This window comes from Aythya ferina (assembly GCF_964211825.1).
Source record: "Aythya ferina genome assembly, chromosome: 2".
NCBI lineage: Eukaryota > Metazoa > Chordata > Aves > Anseriformes > Anatidae > Aythya > Aythya ferina.
Genome location: NC_140297.1, coordinates 18,462,435 through 18,484,245, shown reverse-complemented (window position 1 = coordinate 18,484,245; position 21,811 = coordinate 18,462,435). Strand labels below are relative to the sequence as shown.

The following is a 21,811-nucleotide window of genomic DNA, read 5'->3' as shown; positions in this document are numbered from 1 at the left end:
ATCCTCTACAAGTAATTCCCTTTTGAGTGCATACTACATTCTGCACAGCTTAGTCCCCAGGTATAATCTCTGCCTGGCTAAAGTTGTGATGAAGAGGAAGCATGGCCTACTGGAAAGCCAGAGAGGAGGCTGAAGTGATGGGGTGTGCATCCTGAGAGTGGTGAGGTACTACAAAAAGAAAACTGTATTGAAGACGTGGTGAAAAACGTATAGCATGGTCTCCAACCTGGGCTGGGAGGTTGATTGCCAGCAGTGCCATTGAATAACGAGATGTGCAGAGCAGGTACAGGGCAAGGCTGGACACGTGTTGGGTTGAACAAAGGGGAAGTACGGCACTGTGACTTCTTGGGCATGGAAGCAGACCAGAGCCAGCATCGCCAGGCTCACTGAATACAGGTGAGGAGGATAAAAAGGGACTTGGTAAGACCAGAAGTCTGTCACTGCTGACTCAGATGTCCTCAGAACATCCTCCACCACTAAGTTAACCGGTCTGATAGGCAACGCAGCCTCTTGCCTTCCCCACAGATCCTTCCTTTTGCCAAAGCAGTGAATGACTTGAGGCAATGGTACAGCTTGAGTGCGATATCACATAAACGCATGGCAGCTTCAGGACCATGAAGTGAAGATCACTACTAGGTGTGCTTGGGGAGGCCATGGGGAATATTTCAGGCTGTGCTCTCAGGACCCATGTCCCCTGCACTGTAGCTACTGAGCAGAGATGTGCATGGGAAGGGAGCAGTCATCTTCTGTGCAGAAGCTACTAGAGATTGCTTTCCCTTGATTTATTTCCTATCCTGTGCCAGGGCAATTCCCTAACCCACTTTCCAGCATGAGGCTGCAGAACTTTCCCTGCAGGGAGAGTGATGGTTCTGGTCTCCTGACCTGAAATATTTGTAGAAACGGTCAAGTTGCCTCCTCCCATACAAGCTGTGGGATGATGTGGTGGATGGGAGGAGTGGTGGTTTGCCAGGCATCATGGTTTGGGGTCAGGTTTCTCTGAGGTAGAAAGCTGGATCTTACCTTCCGGAGCTTCCCAAAGAAGATATGTTTTATCCAGGCTGTGTGTGGCTGCTGTTTGCTGGCCCTTTTTGCTCTTCTCCAAGGCATCTGGAGATCTGATCCGAGTACGTGTATGTATGCATATGCCTCCAACACCTTTTCTTTTGAAAATAGGAGGCGTGATGTGACCACAACAGCAGTGTTTGTCAGCATGGACTACAAGCCAGGGTTTGGAAGAGGAGGCAATGAGCTGCTTATTCTCAGAATACTTTGTGTGTTTGAGAGTACCAGCAGAGAGTAGCCATTTGGCTTCTGCCAGTTGTTTTGGGAACAAGGTAGTTACCCTGTGAGAAGCAACATCTCAGCTGATGTCCCCCAGTCTTCGGTGTGGTCTTCTCACATAAAGTTGAGGCACAAAGGGAGAGCTGCCTCTGTCAGGATGCTGCTCCTCACACAGTCTGGATGACAATGTCCAAGGCCCCAAGAGAAGCCAGGATTTCACGGAGAGATGACTGTTCCTCCTGGCCAGCATCACTGAAGCATCACCAAGCAGAAGGCTGCGTGCAGGTAAGAGGCCTGTGGTACTTTGTTTCCCCTCAGAGCAAGGATGACGAGTAGTGAGGCAGGTTATTCTTCCATGTGTCCAAAACAGAGATGGTGAGAAGTTTTGGGTGTGCTGTGCATTCACACCCAAGTGCTTATTAACTCTGCCACATGTGTATGGTTTCCTTGAACTGGACCCAGAGGTGTGTGTGAGGCTACTAAAGTGCGCAAAGGCAGGCTGATGCACACCCTTTACAGCAGTAAGCCTCAGTTGTTCGCTCTAAAAGCAGACTCGGTACTCCATAAAGAAGTATGACATTGTTCAAGCCTGCAGGAATTTAACATCATCCAGACAGAGACAAAAACAAATTCAAGTATAATTCAGTGTGCCCAGGGGAATTAGCTGCAGTGTAAAATCTGAGCAAACAGATTATGACAAGGAGGAGCGCAGCAGAACTCGCTTTGCTTTTAGCTCGAGTTCCTAGCAATAAAAAGCTACCGAAACACTTAGAAACCATAAGCAAAGCAAAACTCTTGTTTTTCTTGTTTTCCTGTTGGAAACTGTCACTGTGGAATAACAACTTGTTTCTGAAAATGCCATGCATGTTGTTTACAGCAAGATTTCCTAATTTTGTAAAGGGCTAGAGGGAAAAAAAATCACTCCCATCTTTTCTGCATTCACTTAAACTATCAGCAGTCTTTCATTTGTTTTAAATCAGAGGAGCCAGAGTCTAACAGATAAAGTCATCAGCCTCAGTCCTGTTGAGAGTTTATTCACTTTAGGTCAAACAATGTTAACTTGTTTTAGAAAGCCAGCAGGGACTATTAGATGTGCAGCGTTTTCCCTCAAAACCATCCCCTCCCACACACACACGAGTTTAAAGAGTTCAACACAGTGAACATCCAATCTATTTAAAATTGGCCATGACAGAAAAGATTTAATTGCTCAAAAGGTAAAGAAAAGTGAAACGACAATTTGGGTTACCGTGGCCCCTCTGCTGAAATAACAGCTCTGTCTTTGGTTCTCTGCTGTCTCCTGAGAGGTGATAAATCAGCCCTATTTTGTAAAATGTTTAGTTTAACTACTTAACTGACAATTTAGGTGGAAGTAGCTGGTGATGAATTGACAACAGTGTTATCACTCTGTCCTTGCTTTATCACATCAGCAGCAGCTTGATCTGCTGATTACTGAGGCTGTGCTGTAGTAGCACAGAGGTGCGAACAGCCATCTCCAAAACTCAGGCTGCCCATCTTGCATTTCTGCTGACTGTCCACAGCTTCCCTCCAAAGGGACAAGGTGTGACACCCTCCTCCCGAGCCCTGGCATTTGACAGGTCTTCCTCTAGAGATGGGGCTGGGTCAAGGTAGCTTTCAGGCACTGAGCAGATCAGGAAGGAAAATAATGCATTTATATCATCGTAATGTATTCCTTTCATTAGAACCCTCCCTCCTTCCAACAATGACGTGCTCCACCCAAAGGCAATATATCAGTTGCTGCTTTCTTGTTTTGCCCACTCTGTCCAAAGAGCTTTTACTTCACCTTGAGCTCATCACAACACCACTGGCAGATACCTTGTAGAAACCAGGTACTCACCTCTAAACCTGACTCCACATGCTGCTACTTATGCCGACCGCTGCTCATCTCTCTTCTCACTGAAGAGAGACACAAGAGATGCTCTCTGGGACAGCAGGAGCCATCTAAAGGCCAGAAGGTCTCTAAACCTGTAAAATGATTGCTATTTATGGGGACTAGGCTCTGAAAATGATGTTACATTTTTCTTCTTCTTCCTCTTTTATTTTATTTTATTTTTCTTCCCACTAGCAAGACAGAAAATGGGGAAACAGCATCCAGGAAAGCATGAAACTCCTCACCCCTACTAAAGGGGGAAAAAAATATGGGGGAAACTGGATTGTATTTACATCTGTATAGTGTGGATTTTCCCAGATAGGCTGGATTAGGAATATGTTTGGTAGTTTAACAGAGCTAATCTGTCATCATAGCTTCCTGGAAGGAGTCTTATAAATTTCCCAGAAAGCTACATCCAGCCTCCAGAGAGAGGATTATCTGTGCATGATGCTTTCAAGGAGAAGAAAATATTGGACCTTATTCCCTTTCAGTCTTCTACAAACCCTTTGAACAAAAGTCAAATTCTACAGTAGGTGCTGGCTGATCAGAATTAGATATACTCTGTAATGAGTGATTTCTGCTCTAGTTTTAGCAAACAGCTGAGGCAACTGTGGGCACGAGGAGCACCTGGAGCTGGGTTCAGGTTCCAGGTGACTCATCTGCCTGGATGGGAATAAAAAAAAAAAAAAGAAAAAACAGAAACCCAGCCATGCAAATGATTACATCTAAGGAACAGAAATGCTCATTTATTTTAAAGAAGCCATGTTGACTGACTGCCTATGCAAACTTTAATATATAAAAAAGAAACATGCATTTGAACTTGCTGGAGAAAGCATTGAATATAACATGTTTCCAGTGTGACTAAACCAATTGTCACACTGGGTGTTTTGTCCCTGTTAGGAATGGATTTAGAGATGCAAATCTAGACAGAAATCAATCCAGAAATCCAATCAGCAATAACACAATGCTGTCAGAAGTCAAAATGAAAGTAATGAGCTAAAAAACAAAGCCACGTTTACAGAGTGTTTTCAGCCCAGCCTTCTGCTGAGACACCCTCAGATGTTCATTTCAGAACTGCTTTCCCAGAAGGAAGCAGCAGCCAAATATTTTAACTCATTAGATATACTTGAATTCTTCAGTGCAGCATGGGGCTGTTTCGCATGCACCAGACTCCAAATGGCTCCATGTGGATGCAAAGTATGTCCACACAAAGGTCATTCGCAGGATTAGACCAAAGCATTACAAGGGAAGCAAGGGAAAACGGTCCAAGTTAATTTAATTCTCAAGGCAGTCCTTAAGCCCTAAGCAAAACAGAAAACAAACTCTGAGCACAGCAATGCAAAGCATTTCCCCCCCAAAAGAAATATAAGGACAGGGCTTAATCTTTTTGATACAGCAAGAGTGGTCTTTGCTTTTCATCAGGTGGGGGTGGACTATCAGATTGCAGGGCCATACAGCTGCCTGAGGGGAGGGCCACAAGCATTATACAGCTTCTATAAAGGTAATTAGCCTTAATAACTGGGTCTGGTTAATATATAATAAAAAAAAAAAAAAAAAAAAAAAAAAAAAAAAGGGAAAAGCCTCCGTATTCCTGTTTGCTCTTCTCCTTTCCAAGCCTGCAGTACCAGCCTCAGGAGCAGCAGGCTCCAATCCATTTCCCCAAAGCTGTGTCAGGACTCCTCTTTTGGAGACATCATTATGGTTTAGAGAAATCCTGATGAAAGCCAGAGAAAAAGCAAAGATTTGTACCAGTCATCATTTGTCAAACTTCTCTGTTCACTAAGACCTTTTTTCTTTGTGTGTGCTGTGTTGATAGCTTCCATGTTTATTTAATCTGCTTTCCTTTATTTACCGTGTTTCTTTTACAAAGAAACACTTGCTACGGCATTGCCAGCCCAATAATTTTCTTAATATTTAGCAGTGTTGCCTCTTGAAATGCGTGATACCCCTGAAGCATAAAAGAGTTAAAGGAAAATAAACAGATTACTGCAACTTTGAGCATTTCAAAACAGAGGTAAATAACAGCTGTGCACAGCTCAAGTCCCCTTCCAATACTTAGCTGCTGTAGCAAAGGGACAAACCGAGTGGAAACACTGCAACAGTCATCTCTTGGCTTTTCCTCCTGCAAGATGTTTTGCTGACTCCAGCTCGGAGGATTGTGCTCTTCTTGGTCATGACAAAATTGGTTGTGCAAGGGCAAAGAGTGAGGCACGCTGCTTGTAGGATGCCCCATGCCACTGCCTCGTTAAGACAGCCAGCACAGCGGCCTCCTCTAGCTGTGCCTAAAACCAGAAGGTTATTTCACAGACAGCTGGGCTGGTGAAGTTCTCCCCGACATGTGAGTGTGGTTTTACACAGTTCCTCAAAGGCAGAGAATAACAAACCACTTTCTTCGCCCCTCTGACCTTTTTCTGCTACTCTGCACTGAAAGAGGGCAACGAGACAACTCGCCCAGCCTGTGGCAGGGAGGTGGGCACTTCTGGGCGAGGGGCTAGGGCTGTGAGACAGCTTCTTGCATCTTGAGACAGCTTCTTCATCCCATACAGAAGCAGTGCTGGAGCCTCTCATTACTGTCACATGTGGCCCCCGCTTCAGAGCAGGCCGGCAGATTGCTGTAGGCTGTGTTGGGGCTCTCTTACCTCTCTTCAACAGCCAGCAGATCCACTTAGTCACTAAATGTTTTGGTTCTCCTCAGATAAATGCCACAGCTTTATTCTTACGGTCTAGACTATTGTAGTTTTTGCTCATTTTACATTAGCTCCCTCCAAGGCTTTTCAGCCTCTGCTCGTACAGTTTCCATTGACTGTGCACAGGATACGTGCGGAATCTAAAAGTTCTTCAGAGTATTGGCTGGAAATGCTTTAATTAAGTGGCTCTCACACTCCCTCTCTCCTTCTGGCTTTTAATGAAAATACTTGCTTTTGGTTCCAATTCAGAGCAGGAGCACTGCCGAAATATTGAAAATATTGATGGATTAGTACAGCATATGCCGGGTACTCTCTTCCCAAAATAAGAACATCTTATTCCCCTTTTGCTCAGTGCACCCTCAGCTGAGAATGAGGAGCTCTTGGTATGGATAAAACTGTTCCAACATGGCTCTGAGTGTGAGCACATCCTTGCAAATCTGCCTGCAGCGGGGCTCTCATTCTGGGCAAACAAGGAGCCTAATAATGCAAACTTCTGACACCCCGAGGCAAATAAAATTTTCTGCGTGCCTTGTGCTCTCTGCTCCAAGCGCGCTAGACACCAAGGGCGGTATCCATGGCACCTGATTTTACCCACCTATAAATTATTCATTTGATCTGAGCTCATCATCTAGGCTCTCTTAATAGTCAATGAAGTCGCAGAAGCTGACAAGAAACGTTCACACCGCTTTTCTAAGAGGGATTGCATCGGCTTTTTGTTTCCCTTTACTGACTGTTGGGAGAGCCTGAACTTCTGTAACTGCAATTAGTTATTATTAGTCCATTTTCTTTTTTTTTTTTCACCCTCCTATTGTGGGAATAACAATGAAAGTAACACTTTCTTCCTATGTATAAAACAACAGCCTTTCGTTGAGGATAAGCAGACTGCTGTGCAACTCTGTTCTGCATAACTGCTGGTATACAAGTATCAATTATTTCTATATTAAGAAATAGGCATGACATGAGTTAACATTAAAGCCTTCATCTGAATGTGTAGGGGAAATTTTTGCCTGGTAGCGTTGCTGTTAACCAAGTGGATTAAGCGAGACATTTCAATTACATTAATTAGGTATTTCCTAATTCTTTGGCTTATCACTTTATAAATTGCAATGCTGTTCTGCAGGGTGAGAGCAACAGTGTGACTGTGCTACAGGATTGGCATTACTAGACGTTTGCTTTTGGTAAGGAAGGGCTTTTTATTCTAAACAAAGCACCAGGACCAGTATTTTGAAAGCTTCTGTAAAAGAAAATATTGATTTTCAATTTAGTTTCATCCATCATGTTACAAAACTTGGCAGTCTGTCTGTCGCAGAGGATACTAGGGATGTTTGTGGCCCTGGAAACAGTCTGCCTGGTGCACGTCATTTTTATTGATACAGGAATCAGACCCATTTAATACTGATAAAGAATTGAGCAGTGGTGTCCACTAGCATAAGAAATAATTAGAAAATCATTGCACAACTGAGTTATACACAAGCCCAGAAAAAAACTATAGTATTGAGCCATGATATAACTGACCTCTACTGAGGTGAAGAGTTAGGCGTTACACACTGCCAAATGTGTTAAAACCAAATTCAGATCTTGTCTACACTCTAACAAGGGTTGTTTTTTTGCTGTTGTTCGTTCATTGAAGATCTATTACATATGGCAGCACAGCAGAAAGATCTGCAGTACAGATATTCTCTGAAGTGTTCTGTAGCAGGGAGTGCCTAACACCTTATTGTTGGTTATTGTTAGCTGGAGATCCGTCCCTTCCCTATAACTGGAGCTGAGAACCAAAGCCTCCCTACAACAGATTATTTTCCAGCCCTTGTGGCTGTAGAGACAGCCTTTGAGCGTGACTTGAACTTAGACCAGTGCAATTACTCTCCTGATGCTGCCAGCAAACAGCATGGAACAGTACCTTTGTTATCCAAGAACTGCCACATTTATCACAGCTGGGATGTTAATTTAAGAAGCGAATACAACTCAGCATTTTAACAGCATTTCTACGGTAGGGCTGAGTGTATTGGAAGGTGTGCCAGAAGTCAAAGGTGCTGTTGATTAGGGTTGTGGGTTTAAAGGGGAAGAAACGAAGTTTTGGAAAGGATGTGGCAGTGGGCTCAAAGATGGACTTAGTCTTGTGAGCATTAGCACAGCAGAAACTATGATTCAGGACCCCATCCAACACATGTAGAAAGCATTTGGCAGCAAGAAAGGCTTGAGGAGAAACCCTTGTATTTCAAAGGGTGCCAGAACGCTGAAGTAGCTGGGTAAGGCCTCTGTGGATCGCATGGTGGCAGATCCTGCAAAGCCCTCCAAAGCCTTTGCACATCTCACCGTGTATATTCCCCTTTATCTACTTGCCTTTGGTTCAAGAAGCAGACTCCTACACGTTCTCAAGTGCCAGAATTACAGCCACTCACTCGCTCCTCGTAAAAGGCTCTGGTTCTGCTGTGACAGCCTTCGGGACAGGGCGCTGGGGCGGCCTGCGGCTCCCGGCGAGCGGGGAAGTGCGGTGGTGTGGCTGAAGGATGATCTGATGTGGGTATTTATCTTTATTTCAACACATCTGCATACAAAATAACGAATATAGTGCTGGATATACTGCTCATTTTCCTACTTAATTGTAAGAACCCCCCTTTTCATCTTTCTATGAGATTGACATCGGAGTGCTGCTGTGTCACAGGACCTGCAAAATGCAGTCTTGTTTTTGTAAGACACTTCCCATCCTGATCAGCAGGATTTACAGTAGAACACCTATGTCAATGAAGTCAAGCAAACCAAGCCTGTGGGTAGACCAGGCCTCATTACACCTTTCAAAAAACTGCTGTGATACAATCACCTACAAAGCCCTGAGAGCCTGTGCAATATCAGTAACGTGTTAGATATCCCATGCTATCTTCATTACAGACTTCGTGATTTTCCATTTCTGTGGAGAAATCCCAACAAGCATGGGAGCCAGTCTCCAGTCAGGTGACTGATCATACATGTAGCCCGTAATTACAGAGCTTGTATTCGGTGAGCAATGCTTGCAATGTGCATTTCATCTACTGTGTAGTTGGATGGAAGTACATGGCTCCATCCTTATTTCAGTCTAAAAGCATGCAAGTGTTTAGCGCTGAACCAGAAGGATATCTTTTCCTGTTGTACCTCCAAAGTAGTTCTGTTATGCAGATCTGCTCCTAAACTAGCACATAGATGTCACTTAGAGACAGGTTGTAATGGGAAACATTTGAGTTTTGGCTAGATTAGTGCATTTAAATGGATCAATGATGAGATGCAGCTGCAGGGTGGAGGCTCTTTAAAAGCTGCACTTCTCATTGCCAAATATAATGAAATACGGATGACTTCCAGCTAACTTATTGTTGATCTCCGTATGAGGGAAATTTTGCAACATGAGTATTTGATACTGTAAAGCTACACTGTGGAAAATAAAAATTAAGAAAAAAAAAAAAAAGATATACAGGAATTATAAAGATAAGACATAAAGGGAGGAAGCAAAAGGTGATGGAATAGGTAACACAAATGTGAAATGAGTTGGAGACAATCAAAAATGAGTGGGAATCAGAAGTGTTAAAACTTCATGAACAAGAGATGAAAAGAATGGAAAATATAACAGATAAAAGGAGTAATAAGGAAATGGTCAGCAAAAGAATTATTGCAAGCAATCACAATTACTGATACAAAGAAGGAAATTCTTCAGGGAATAAAATGTGAAGCTATACAAATTCAGAGCAGAGCTAAGAAAGTGAGTCTGATTCTGAAGTGATGACTTTTACCAAGACAGGTAAAGTAATTTATTTTTTTGCTACGCTCTACTTGCAGCTCCTATTTCAGATTGCATTACTTACCTAAACTTACCTGTTCAAATATATAAGAAAAGGAGACTCAACGTAGTTCAGATCAATGTGGCTTCCCAAGTCGTTTCATTTCTCCATCTGTGTAGCTGCCACAGCCGTTATCAGTTTATTTACTTTGTCTCTGATTGTAAGATGGGAAACTCTTAGGCATCCTGTGGTAATCCAACAACTGTTCAAAAAATACAGCCCTTTGCCAGCTGAAAAAAAGAACATTCTGCATGGAGTCACTCAGCCGAAAAAGAAACAACACAAAAAAAAATAAAATGTGCCTGACCTGTTGTCCTCTTCAGCAAACTGTAGAAAATGAAAACAGTTCTAGAGATAACATAAGTCAATTTTTATCAGATCCTTAAATTTGCAGACAGCTATGCATGTGATTTTAGTCAAAAGAAATCTTCAAAATGTGACCCAGTTTGGGTTCAGCTTTCTTCAGCACTTTAGTCCAAAAAAAATGCATTGCAGTAGACTTCAATTGATAGGAAATCTATCTCTGTGTGGAGAAAGAGAGAAACTGTGGACTAACTGCTCCGAGTTGGATAACCTGCAGTTTTACATAACAAAAGGCTTAAAAAGTGCAAATGGACAAGAAGGGTCCCTTGTAGCTTCCCTGAACTTGCCTCATCGCGCTCATTGCTTTTCCAAGTTTTTGCACAACTGTTGTTGGCCTGCTCTTTTTGAGAACTGGAAACTCGAATCGTTTATGGGAAATAATACAAGTCTGGGGCCAAATCCTACCTCCGTTAACTGTACGTGGAGCTGGACTGCCCCTCACGTGCAGTTGAGTGAACCAGGACAGCAGATGCTGTTTCTAGCAAGCAGCTCTTGAGAGGTTAGTGGGCTGACAGTCCCTGTAACGTAACAGCAAGGCTGTGTGAAGTGGTTCACATTTAAATTGCTTCAGCTCTGCCATCTAGGGGAGCTCAGCCCAACAGGGTACCAGGCAGGGGAGGTAGTGAGGAATCAGTCCATAAAAAAGGAGATTTGGGGCAGAAAAACTCTTATGACAGACCCCAACCAGGTTTGCAACAAGGGAAGGAACTGGGTCCACAGGGGTGTCTGCTAGAGACAAAGCAAGCTCAAGCTGTAACACGACCACAACAGAGAAAAACGATCGCTCAGAGTCACATCAGCATTTCAGCCTGACTGTGATGAGGAGGACACAGTGCAGCTGCAGGGCTGGCAGTCTTGAGTGAACAGACCCTAAGGAAGGCTGATTATTTAAATTCAGAAGACGAGGAACTGCGACCAAAACAGTCTTTCAAAACCACCTAGTTCATCCCCTTCTGGTTCCAACTGGGTTGTTCCCAACCCTCTGTTTTTTAGTGATTTATCTGGTTTAATTTTAAATTACTCAAGAGATGGAGTTTCCACCACTTCCCATGGGAAATTAGTCCATGCATGGCCTGATAGCCATGGCCAGAATATTTTCCTGATGTTCAACCTTCAGTGGTTTCCCTTTGTTTGGTTTAATCTCATTACTCCCAGTTATTCCCCACTGGCCAGTGTGGAGCAGTCAGCCCCTCTTTTTTGTACTTGCACCTTCACAGTCGGATACAATTGTCTCGAGGAAAATCCAATAGGCTTTATTATATATTATTCACCTTTTCAAATGCAGAGGTAAAACAAAAATACAAATCCTTTGTTCATATAGGATAGGATAAATTCATTTTACAAGATGTTTTCTAGACTTAATCTACTTCCACTCACCTACTAGCTGAGACCTGCCCAGGTCTTTTAAGGTACAGTGACTGATGACCCCACGCAAACCTCCTCCCTGCCTCTTTCAGAACTATGGGAACACGTTATACAAGGTGGGAGTAACAGATGTGGGAAACTAAAATCAGTTCTCTATAATAAGGGGACACAGAAACTGAGGAGTTGCAGGAAAATGTGTTTAGTGGAGTGGTGTTAAAAAAGATTACCAGAAATACCTCAGTGTGGGTGCTACATTAGCTTGGCTTAGGAAATACCAGACAGGAGCACTGCAATTAATGCCAGAGAGACAAGTCAAAATTTTAGCTCAGAAAGAATATGACAAATCTGAAGGAGAAATACTGGTGAATCATAAGCACAGAAAAAGTTGATGAAATTTTATTTATGGTGAGATTCTTCAGGGGCGAAGCACAGAGAGGGAAGAAAAGGTGACAAAACAGCTATTTCCTGAATGCGCAGAAAATGCTGGAAAAAGAATGAGGATCCCTTAATACTTTGTAAGAAAGATTAAAGACAAAGAAGCTGAAATACAACTGTGGAAGCCAAACAAAAGCACCAAGAGTAACCTGATCAAATCTCTTGAAAGCAGGAGACAGATCAGAGGAGGGAGCAGAAGTATTAGCCAGAAGGAAATCAATAGAGGCTTTTGTGAGACCCTTAGGAGATAACTGGGCTTTCCGGAAGCTTGGGTTGCACAGCAGCATCGGCAGAACAGCCTGTTCCTTGTTAGCCTTAGTCATAAGAAAGCTGCTGAGAGAGATGCACTATTCCTCGCCTTCCCCCACAAGCTCCTGTGTTTAAAATACCAGTGTTTTAGAAGTAACAGTTTAAAATTAAAACGAAAGAGTCATCTTACCTCCAGTTCTGAACTTTGGGGTAGTCATAAGCCAGGGATACTGATTCAGTGGAGCACACAGGGCAGAAGCCAAATTAGGGAAGATCTAGGTCAGAACTGAAGAGAAAAAACAAACAAACAAACAAACAAACAAAACTGTAAGCACTGATTGTAGATGTGCTGCTCAAAGAGCAGACCCACAGCAAGGAGGAGAGAGCACCTGGATGGGCAAGAGGAGTCAAGGACAGGTTTCTTAAGGTGGGAGAGACTGAAATATCCCTGGGAAGCATTGCTCCTCGCACCTATAAACATGCTGTTTTCTCTCTCACAGTGAATCCATCGAGGAGGCAGCAAGAGAGCATTACTTAGATCACGGATAATGACTGTAATTCTGTGGCACTGACATTATCAAGGGCTGCTCAGACAGCCTGTGCACAAGCTCCAGGCTTTTGTCATTTGAACACAACTGAAAATGTAAGGAGTGTTCAGATATTAAGTAGGACAGAAACCAGTTGTTATGGGCTCAGGCATGCCAGGGAAACTGCATTGCATTCCCGCCCATCTGGACTGCAGCGAGGTGCAAAAGGAGATATTCTGGCTTATCTTTGTGAGCTAAGTGTAAAGTTATTGTCATTAGGTGATCTGCTAGTGATAGAAATGGGATGAACTTGTCTGGGGACAGCAGCACCTCCTTTCAGCTCACTCAGTTCAGATAATGCCAAAGAGAACGATAGTCAGTCTTAGTCAAAGACATCCACGTCCAGAGATATATTTTAAAATGTACAAGACATTCAGATTTTGAGTTTTAGATATTTAATACAAATATCCTCTTGCCATAGATGACATTTGCAATGTACGTTTAAAAATGAGTTTTCACTATGATCTCTTACTTTTTTTCCTTTCTCTCTTTTTTTTCTTATTGTAGTCCCTCTCCTCTCCTCTCCTCTCCTCTCCTCTCCTCTCCTCTCCTCTCCTCTCCTCTCCTCTCCTCTCCTCTCCTCTCCTCTCCTCTCCTCTCCTCTCCTCTCCTCTCCTCTCCTCTCCTCTCCTCTCCTCTCCTCTCCTCTCCTCTCCTCTCCTCTCCTCTCCTCTCCTCTCCTCTCCTCTCCTCTCCTCTTTCTCTTCTCTATTTTTTTTTCAGTGTCTTTTCTTTCTCCCTGCCTCCCCATTTCCCATGTTTCCCCTTTTCTTCTCCCTGTCAGTCATTCTTTGCACTTTTTCTTCCCCTGCTCTTCCATTAGTCTTTCCTTCCCACACCATTCCTAGCTGGACAGGTAGGAATCCCCATAAACTTGCTTTCTGTCCACTCTCACTCTCCACTACTGCAGTTATCACTCTACCCTGGGAGGGAAGAGCACAAAGAGAAGAATGCAGATGTATGCTGGACCCAAGTCCATTTCTTAAATCATTCTGAGAGATTTCTCCTTTCAGTTTCAGTGTGTCACTAAATGGATTTGGCCATGCTGTACCCTCTCACCCTGTCCCCAGTCTGAATAATCAAGTCAAAAAGACATGTAGTCACTGCGTACTCGTACCCAACCTGCTGACAGCTACAGGAAAAGCTGTATATGTTATAGCTGGTATGCCCCATGACACTACAAAGCATGTGGACAGATTTTGAGGCTTTAATATGGTACATTATGAAGTTTGACTTCCTACAGCATGGTACAAGCTGAAGCACCTGGTGGCCTTATCTGGGTGGCCAACACTCTAGCTCTTGGGCAGGTATGAAGAAAGGCTGGGAAATGGCAAATAAGATCTCAGATTTAACGTATGAAAAATAAAACAGATATGCAGTTATACTGATAGTAAGATGTAGGGGGATTGGGAGCTGTCAGGGTATATCATTTTTTTATAATCTGGAAAGCAACAGTATAAATATAAAAAATATTGTATAGGCCAAAATCTAGCAATCTTTGTTAATTCTGCATTTTGTGCTGACTCCACCTAAGCCATTTGTCTAGATTTTATTTGGCTAGGCTATAGCGGCGTGGTATGCAACTTCACTTAATTATCCATTTTCAGGATCAGCCTTCAGCTCAGAAAGATAAGAGAAATGTCAAGACAGAAAGCAAGAATCTGTGATTCAGAAGATGTCACATGCTTTGGTTTCTTGACTGAAATTTCTGAAATGAGAACCACCTGCTCCTGGTAGTAATGTAGGATCTCTGATTGGAAAGTCAAACAGCTATTTCGGTAGAGTCTGGGGGAAAGAAAAAAAAAAAAAAGCTACAATTAAGAAATTCTGCCAGAAGCTTCAGCAACGGTCCTATGAGACCAGAAAGGAAGTACAGCAGATCCTTCACAGTCTGAGAGTACAGCAGAAGACAGCTAGTTCCAGTAAAATCAAGACAAACCAGGATTAAAAATGCAAGAAAAGACAGTAAAAGACATGCAGCAAGATAAAAAGGAGATGGTATGAAGAAGAGGCTAAGGTGCAGCAAGCAGAGTATGATCGTGCAGCTGGGCAAGGAGGGGAGCAGCTGAACCCTAGCACAACTTGCCGGCCCTACAGCGGGGGCATCACCTCAGGGTGCTGCTTTTTGACAGGACACAGCCACGTGCAGTGCCACCGCTGGGTGTGAGAAGCCATCGGTGCTAGGGCTCCTACAGCAGCTTGCTGTCTTGTCATGGCACTCTCCCTATCAGCTTGAAAGTCGAGCCAATACGCATCTCTAAAATCAGGGCTGTAGCCTCTCAGTTTTTGGAACAAAACCTAAGATTGTGTGCTTGCCCACATCACATACTTATGTTAGGAAAGCCAGCTTAGAAATGTCTGCAAAGAGCCCGCTTGTAACGCTCTTATCTAAAGTAGCACTTTACCCTTGGATGTCACCACATCCAACTGTCCACTTGATGAGATGAACCTTCACTTTTTTTTCAGGAGCAACTTGAAAATATGAGTAAAAGGGAAGATGATATCCAGAAAGAATGAGAGGGACAGAGCCTGACCTCGAGTGATATGCAGAGTCTGGGTGGGAGGTGCTGAAAACACACAACTGTTACTTTTGGGGTAGATGCAGAAGAACTGAAATAAATGTAAATTACTATGTCATGAGAGCTCAGATGGAATGGCCTGGCACAAACCAAGCCTGTGGTTAGTTTAATCATCTTTCCGTCTCACCCCTGGTAAATCAGGGTCAGGAAACAATGAGAGGGTCGGGGACTGTTTGCGCCGATGTTTGCTGCCTGCCTGCCTGAAGGAATGCTGCAGGAATGTGCCAAGAATCCGGCTTTGTCAGGGAAAAAGTTCTCATTTCTGAAAAGACTGACAGACCTTTACAGAGAAGCTAGACGACACGTCAGCAGGAGCACCAAACCAGAAGCAGGGAGGGCTTCTGGAGGTTTCTCTGGGGGCTGGAAACACTAAACCCAGCAGGAGAGGCATGAGGTGTCAGGCTGCCACCCTCCCCTGCCCCATGGGCAGAAACAGGGCCGGGCCTGTGGCACCTGGGCATGGCCTATGGCACCTGAGCACATCCTATGGTGTTTGGGCATGGCCTATAGCACCTAGGCACGACCTATGGCTCCTGGGCATGGCCTATGGCTCCTGGGCATGAACTATGATGCCTGGGCATGGCCTGTGGCTTGCATAGGGGCTCAAAAGTTGGTGGCAGCAACCCCAGGGCCGCTGAGGGAACCTCAGGGCTGCAACGCCCTGAGGCAGGCCACGTGTAGCTGTGCTTCATCGGGCTCTGGAGTCACCACGAAAATCGGGGCCAGTGTTGAGGCCCCGTGTATGTTTAACGCTATTGGCATGGCCAGAAGGGCTCATGTGATGAGGGAGAATCTTCTAAAGCCAGTCGTTCTCACTTTAAGGCTGACATACCGTGCCATAAAATGTCGCTGGAGCAAGAGAAAATAATTTCCTGGTTGCTAAAATAATTCAGCATCTAGATGGGAGCACTGTGGTGCACTATCCAAGATAAACATGGAGAGAAAATGCAAGTGAACGTGCTGCAGAAAGCACGAAGAAGGGCAAAAATAAATTTGGTTTGGGTGAGCAATCCAGATGCTACCTTTGCAATGTGCTGCTTGGAAGGAGGAGAACTGAGCCTCTTTAGATAAAACCCAAATTATGAGTGTTCCCTTAGCTGCAGTTTCTAAAGTCAGTAAAGTAGAGATGAAGAAGGAAATCAAGCAGGGATCCTGTGACTGACTGAAAAAGCTGAATGCAGGAGTTCTGGCAGAGCTCTGGAAAAAAAAATAAAGAGAGAGAGAGAAAATGGGAAATAGAGAAATACTTTTTAGCTTAGACTTCATTAAAAACAGAGATAAAAATACCGTTTTTTATTCTAAGCTGTTTTTCTATATCCACATTTCTCCTAATGATTATTATAGTAATATTATACCTACATAAGAACGTTTTGTCTTTCATAAAGCAATTAATGCAGACAGAGAAATGTGAATGTGTAATTGCATATTTTAAAACTAACTTTTAAAGAAAGTCTGGTATGATGACTTTGCTTTAAACTAACTCAGAATAGTGAGGGAAACTTCCCAGGATTTGTTTTCACCTTCAGCAAACCTACAGACAAAAGATCAAACTATAAATGTTTGCTTTCCTGGAGTGAGTCATTAGAAGACATTTGAAAATATGTGAAGGATTTTTTTCAAAGTATGTCAAGACAGAGGTAAATAGGTAAATTTCCCTCCCTTCCCTCCCCCGCCCCCCCCCCAAAACAAAACAAAACAAAAAAACTCACTCCACAACTAAATTCTTAATTAATTGTTCATAATTTTCCAGATCCTTATCTGTTAGCTATTAGTTATATTATGGAGGAATACAGTACTGGGACTAGAGGGACTACAGGAGTGAAAGCAGCAGCTCAGCTCCTCTAACCAGCAGTGGGAGGGCATCAGCCAGGCCCCGCTGCCCTAGCACTAAAGTGTGTTGTAATTTTGGTTAAACCTAAAGAAGGAAATCATCTACTCACCTGATTTTCAAAATCCTTCACATCCACCTAATTATTTCTGCTGGAGCCACAGGCTTGCAAAGGTCTTTGTAGTCAGGAATGAGATTTTTGGCCCATAAAACATCCAAACACCTAGAAGTAATTTATAGAAAAGGCTAGGGGCAAGAGCAGGAGCCAGACAAGGGTGAGAAGAGTGGGGTCTGGAAAGAAGCTGAATGAAGACAGCACTGGCACTCACTAAGGGAACACAACTTCTCAGGGGAAGGGCAGGGATGCTTAAAGAAGTTAACTCAGTTACTCTCTTTTATTATTATTATTATTATTTAGAGAGTGTTCTCAGTGAAAAGCTAACTCCTACGTTTTACAGTTTTAAACTGTGATCCCATCTGCTTTACCATTGAGTGCTGAGCTGGGAAAACTCCAGGAGACCTCAGCGAGATGCTGGAGATGACACCGGTGGTTGAGTTGTGGGCTCCTCTCTGCCATGGGAGCCTCCGGTGATGACTCCAGGAGGACACGGGTGGATGAATATTTGGTAAGCCTTACCAAGAGCTGCATGACTGAATCTCCATCCCATTTGGTAATGTTTTAAATGTTAAACCAAAAATTTTAATTCTCAGAATTAACAGCAGTACAAGCATTCCTACCTTTGGGTTGATGCCATTACACTGGCAGGCTAGAGGACTGTTTGGAACAACATTCGCGTGGAAAATGACAGTATTTTCACATTATTTTCATACATAAACCTATATTAACTAAAAACTGTGGCTCTGAACTTAGTAGGGGCTTAACTCAGGGCGTATGAACAGTTGTATACAGTCAGTCTGCAGGAATGGGGCCCACATGCTGTGGAGTTATTTTCCTATTCAAATACACAGAACACATGCTTCTTGTTCTTGAATAGCTTTACATACAATTTTCACAACCTATTTTTACTTCGCAAAATGTTGTTGTCCTTCTGTGTAAAACAATTTAAATGTCTCAGAGACGGATGAAGCTGAGACAGCGTAAACATGGTTTGAGGAATGGAAAATAACACCAGCAAGGCTGCGCCTGTCCGAAGAATTCGGATCATCCTGAGGCAGTGCCATGACGTACCTTGACTTCCTTCTTCCCTTTTGCACAGGAAATGTGTTCTTGTATTTGACTCTTTTTCTATAAATAAATGGAACATAATCAGGAAAGCACTCACTAGCTTGGGATTCCACTTTGTGACCCGTGTGGAGAAATATCAAAATATTTTGATGCATATTTTGGCTAGGCTGCTGCAAGATACTACGAAGGCCTGATGGAATCAACTGCATGCCAGACTTGACCTGGATAAACCCTTTTTTGCTCTTGTCTGAATAATGCAGCTGGAAATACCGGCTTGGAGCAGTATTCACATTCACCTGATCGTCCTGCTGGGCTCCCTGCACCTGCAGAGCTCATAGACTGCTTTCTGTTCAACACGGACTAGAAGAAATTGGGAGAAAGGGAAGTAATGAAGATTGAAGTAATTAGGCAAAGCCGGAGATGGGAAGACCTAAAAGCTTCAGAAAATAAGATGGAGAGACTGTGAGTAACAACACTGGGATCTAGTCAGATGAACTAACATAGGTGTCTAATTTGTTTGATTAAAGATGAAGGGAGATTCAGACTGACTTTACAGAACTGACTCTGCCTCATACACGTAGCTTAGGCAAAATAGTATTTAGGAGCTTAAATTGGGTGTTTGTAGTTAAAAGTTTGAAAGTGGTAAACAGCATCATGCTATTTCCAAAATGCTTTTTGGATGGAAGATAAACAATTTCAGTTTATTACAGTTTTCTTTCCCATATGGAACAAGTGGGCCCAGGACCAAACAGTCTCTCAGCAGAAACCTTCCATCTCCATACTCACTCAGCAGGTCATATTTAACTGATTTCAGCATCCTTCCTGTACGCTCAGTAGTGGACACCTTCCAATCAATGTTCTACAGTTAGAGCTTGTAATGACTCTTCATTTGTTACCCTGTCTGACTCTGCTCCTCGTGCTACTGTTGAATATTTTTGTCTCTGGTCTGCCTTTGGTGTCATGAAAGCTGTCTGCTTTTTGTCTCTCTGTGCAACTGTTTAGGCTGAGCTATGATTTCCACAATTTAAATTTTGAGCGCCCTCACCTCATTACAAATTTCCTAAGAAAACATAGAAACACAGCTCCAGTAACTCTCATGAAAAAGCAAACAAATCAATCGATCAAACAACACTTGTATAATTCAGAAAGACAAAGAGATATTCACTCCTGAATCAAAGAATGACACAATTGTACTTGCCCCTCCTTTTTATTCTGGTAGCTCCTATTTTCATCTACAGTTTTATTATTGCATTATTGCATTTCCCAGTCCATCCAGATTAGGCTGCAAATCAGAGTTTCAAAGGTACATAACCACTGAAGGATGCAGCTAGGCACCCACCCACGCAGGTGAAAGTACTTTAAGTTTTCTTGGTTGGTTAAGAGCCTTCAAGGCTCTGGCCCTGAGCATCTCAGAACAAGGGCTTATTTTTTTCTGAAAAACAGCAAAAGTCTGTGAGTGTCATTAAAAACTGAGTCTGGCACAAGTTTGGTTAACAGACAACAAGGCAAAGGAGAGAATACCACATAAAACCAGAGCATACTCGATCAAACTGCAGAAAAACAATTCAAGGAAAAAAGATCAATACTTCTAATAATTTAGGAAAATAAAATAACTGTGAAAATACACTTGAGGATAGCTCTGTTTTCTGGCATGGCTTCCAAAATATTTGCTAAATTCCATTATTTTTCTGTGCGATTTCAATAGCTGTAAAAGCATAGCAGTGATCTTCCAACCATAGAGTTCTCCCTTGTCAAGCCTTATGCCTTAACAGCACTGACAAATGTAGAAAGTTTTACTAATAGTAGGACCAATGGATTTTGAAATATATATAGCAATGAGTTACTTTAATGAAATTTTGTATCATGAAATGAGATTTTCTTACCATTATCAGAGGTTCAATCATGCAGGTCTAAAAGAAACTACAGGGTCACAATAATACAAGTCATTTTTGTCTCTTTCTGCTATGGAAAAAAGGGGAAATCTTTCAGGCCACTCCCAAAACCAAACTAAAGGTCAGGCTTTGAATGGCATCCAAACCTTTTTCTCTCTCAGTATTGCAAATAAATTGCTGTACTGCAAACTCTGGTAGTTTGTCAGTACTTCTCTGCTCCGTGCAGCAGCAGAAGGAACGAGGTATGACAGCAAGTACTTAACTGGGTCTAAGGTTTTTCAGATTTGGAACCCATGATCCAAAATAACCAGTGGTAACAGTGAAAGGTGTGAATACAGAAAGGAAGGCATGGACGGAAAGGAAGGCAGTGCCAGCCCAGGCTTCCTGGCAGAGCACAGACAAGGAGCCAAACTGCAGCCAACAGCCCTCAAGGGGCTTGCAGGGCCTCACCCGGAACTGATCTCTCTGCTTCCCCTCTTCTAAAGAATATTGACTCTTCTCGCTGGAGCAATCATCTTTTCAGCAGCATAAATGAGAAACTCTCTAATTTGTTAGCACTCTTCTATTTTGTTTATCTATTTAATAGTGAGGGGAGAAGAAAAGTGCAGAATATTGCTCTTCTTAACAAAAAATATAATTTTAATACTTCAAAATAATCCCTCATTCAAGTTTATGTCTCCCAATCAATACCTTCTAGCTTCAGGAACATGTTGCGATGTTCCTTACTTCTCTGATGGCAAACACACCAGCCATTCCCTAGTGGTACAAACACTGCTGGTTCGGGCACTGACACAGCTGGATGTGACTGACTTCCCAGAGTAAGGTATAAAACATCAGTGAGTAATTGTGAAAGGTTATGAAATGAGGGAGCAAGCTTTTATTTTTCCTCCACTTTCCTCTCTCTTTCTTTCAGATGGGTACAGTGCCTGACACCGTGCTTCTCTCACCAATGAGATTTCAGATAGGACCACTGAAATAAGCAATTACCTTATCAGAGGTTGACTCTTCTTCAATTATCTTCTGCTCTCTCTGGTGAGTACAGACAGGGCCAACTTTTGGAAGAATTAACTGAAGTGATATATTCCTACATGAACTTTTATGTGTAAATTTCTTCCTCCAATCTAAGGAGGAAAATCAATTAAGATACCTTTCAGAATACGCCCAGATATTGCATTCATTTCAGCTTTTACATGTAGACAATCAGAGTTTGTGGAAAACATTTAATAAGGGAAGGGAAGGGAAAAGAAGGCAAAGATGTTCCTAAATTGATGGTTTTACAAAAGGGAGAAAGAACCTCTATCTCTTGCTATGCTACCCTGTATTTTTTCTTTTGAGATTGTCATCTTATTTTTAACTGAAACTGAAAATTAAAGTATTCTGAATAGCTAGAGCCAATTACAGTCTTCATGTGTACCAAGTTTGATTATAATAGAGGATTTCAGTGCTATTTTATCCGAAGAAAATACAGATGCAAATATATACGGAGAAGTTGATTAGGCCTTTGCCTTCTTCAGTCTAAAGAAATGTTAAAATTGATCATTCCAATAGTTTCACTATTTGAAGTTTTTACTTCAAAATGTTATTCTCACCACACAGCAATAAGGATGACTCATGTCATAGGTACATCTCCAAGTTAAGCATTTTACTGTGTATAAACAGTGATGA

General features: G+C 42.7%; 1 long non-coding RNA gene across 3 annotated transcripts; it reads right to left on the bottom strand.

Annotated features, from left to right (window-relative positions):
• Nucleotides 1-2,301: 2,301 nt before the first annotated feature.
• On the bottom strand, nucleotides 2,302-16,453 carry LOC311431076. 3 transcript variants are annotated; one of them, XR_014689225.1, is made up of 7 exons: nucleotides 16,263-16,453; nucleotides 12,265-12,360; nucleotides 9,697-9,892; nucleotides 8,200-8,404; nucleotides 3,646-6,115; nucleotides 3,137-3,264; nucleotides 2,302-2,920 (listed from the first exon to the last, which is right to left on the bottom strand). It is a non-coding gene; the product is annotated as an uncharacterized lncRNA (long non-coding RNA). The 3 variants fall into 3 exon arrangements; XR_014689224.1 differs by having other exon boundaries at nucleotides 3,137-6,115; XR_014689226.1 differs by lacking the exons at nucleotides 12,265-12,360; nucleotides 16,263-16,453 and adding an exon at nucleotides 10,431-10,558 and having other exon boundaries at nucleotides 3,137-6,115.
• Between the last annotated feature and the right edge of the window lie 5,358 nt (nucleotides 16,454-21,811).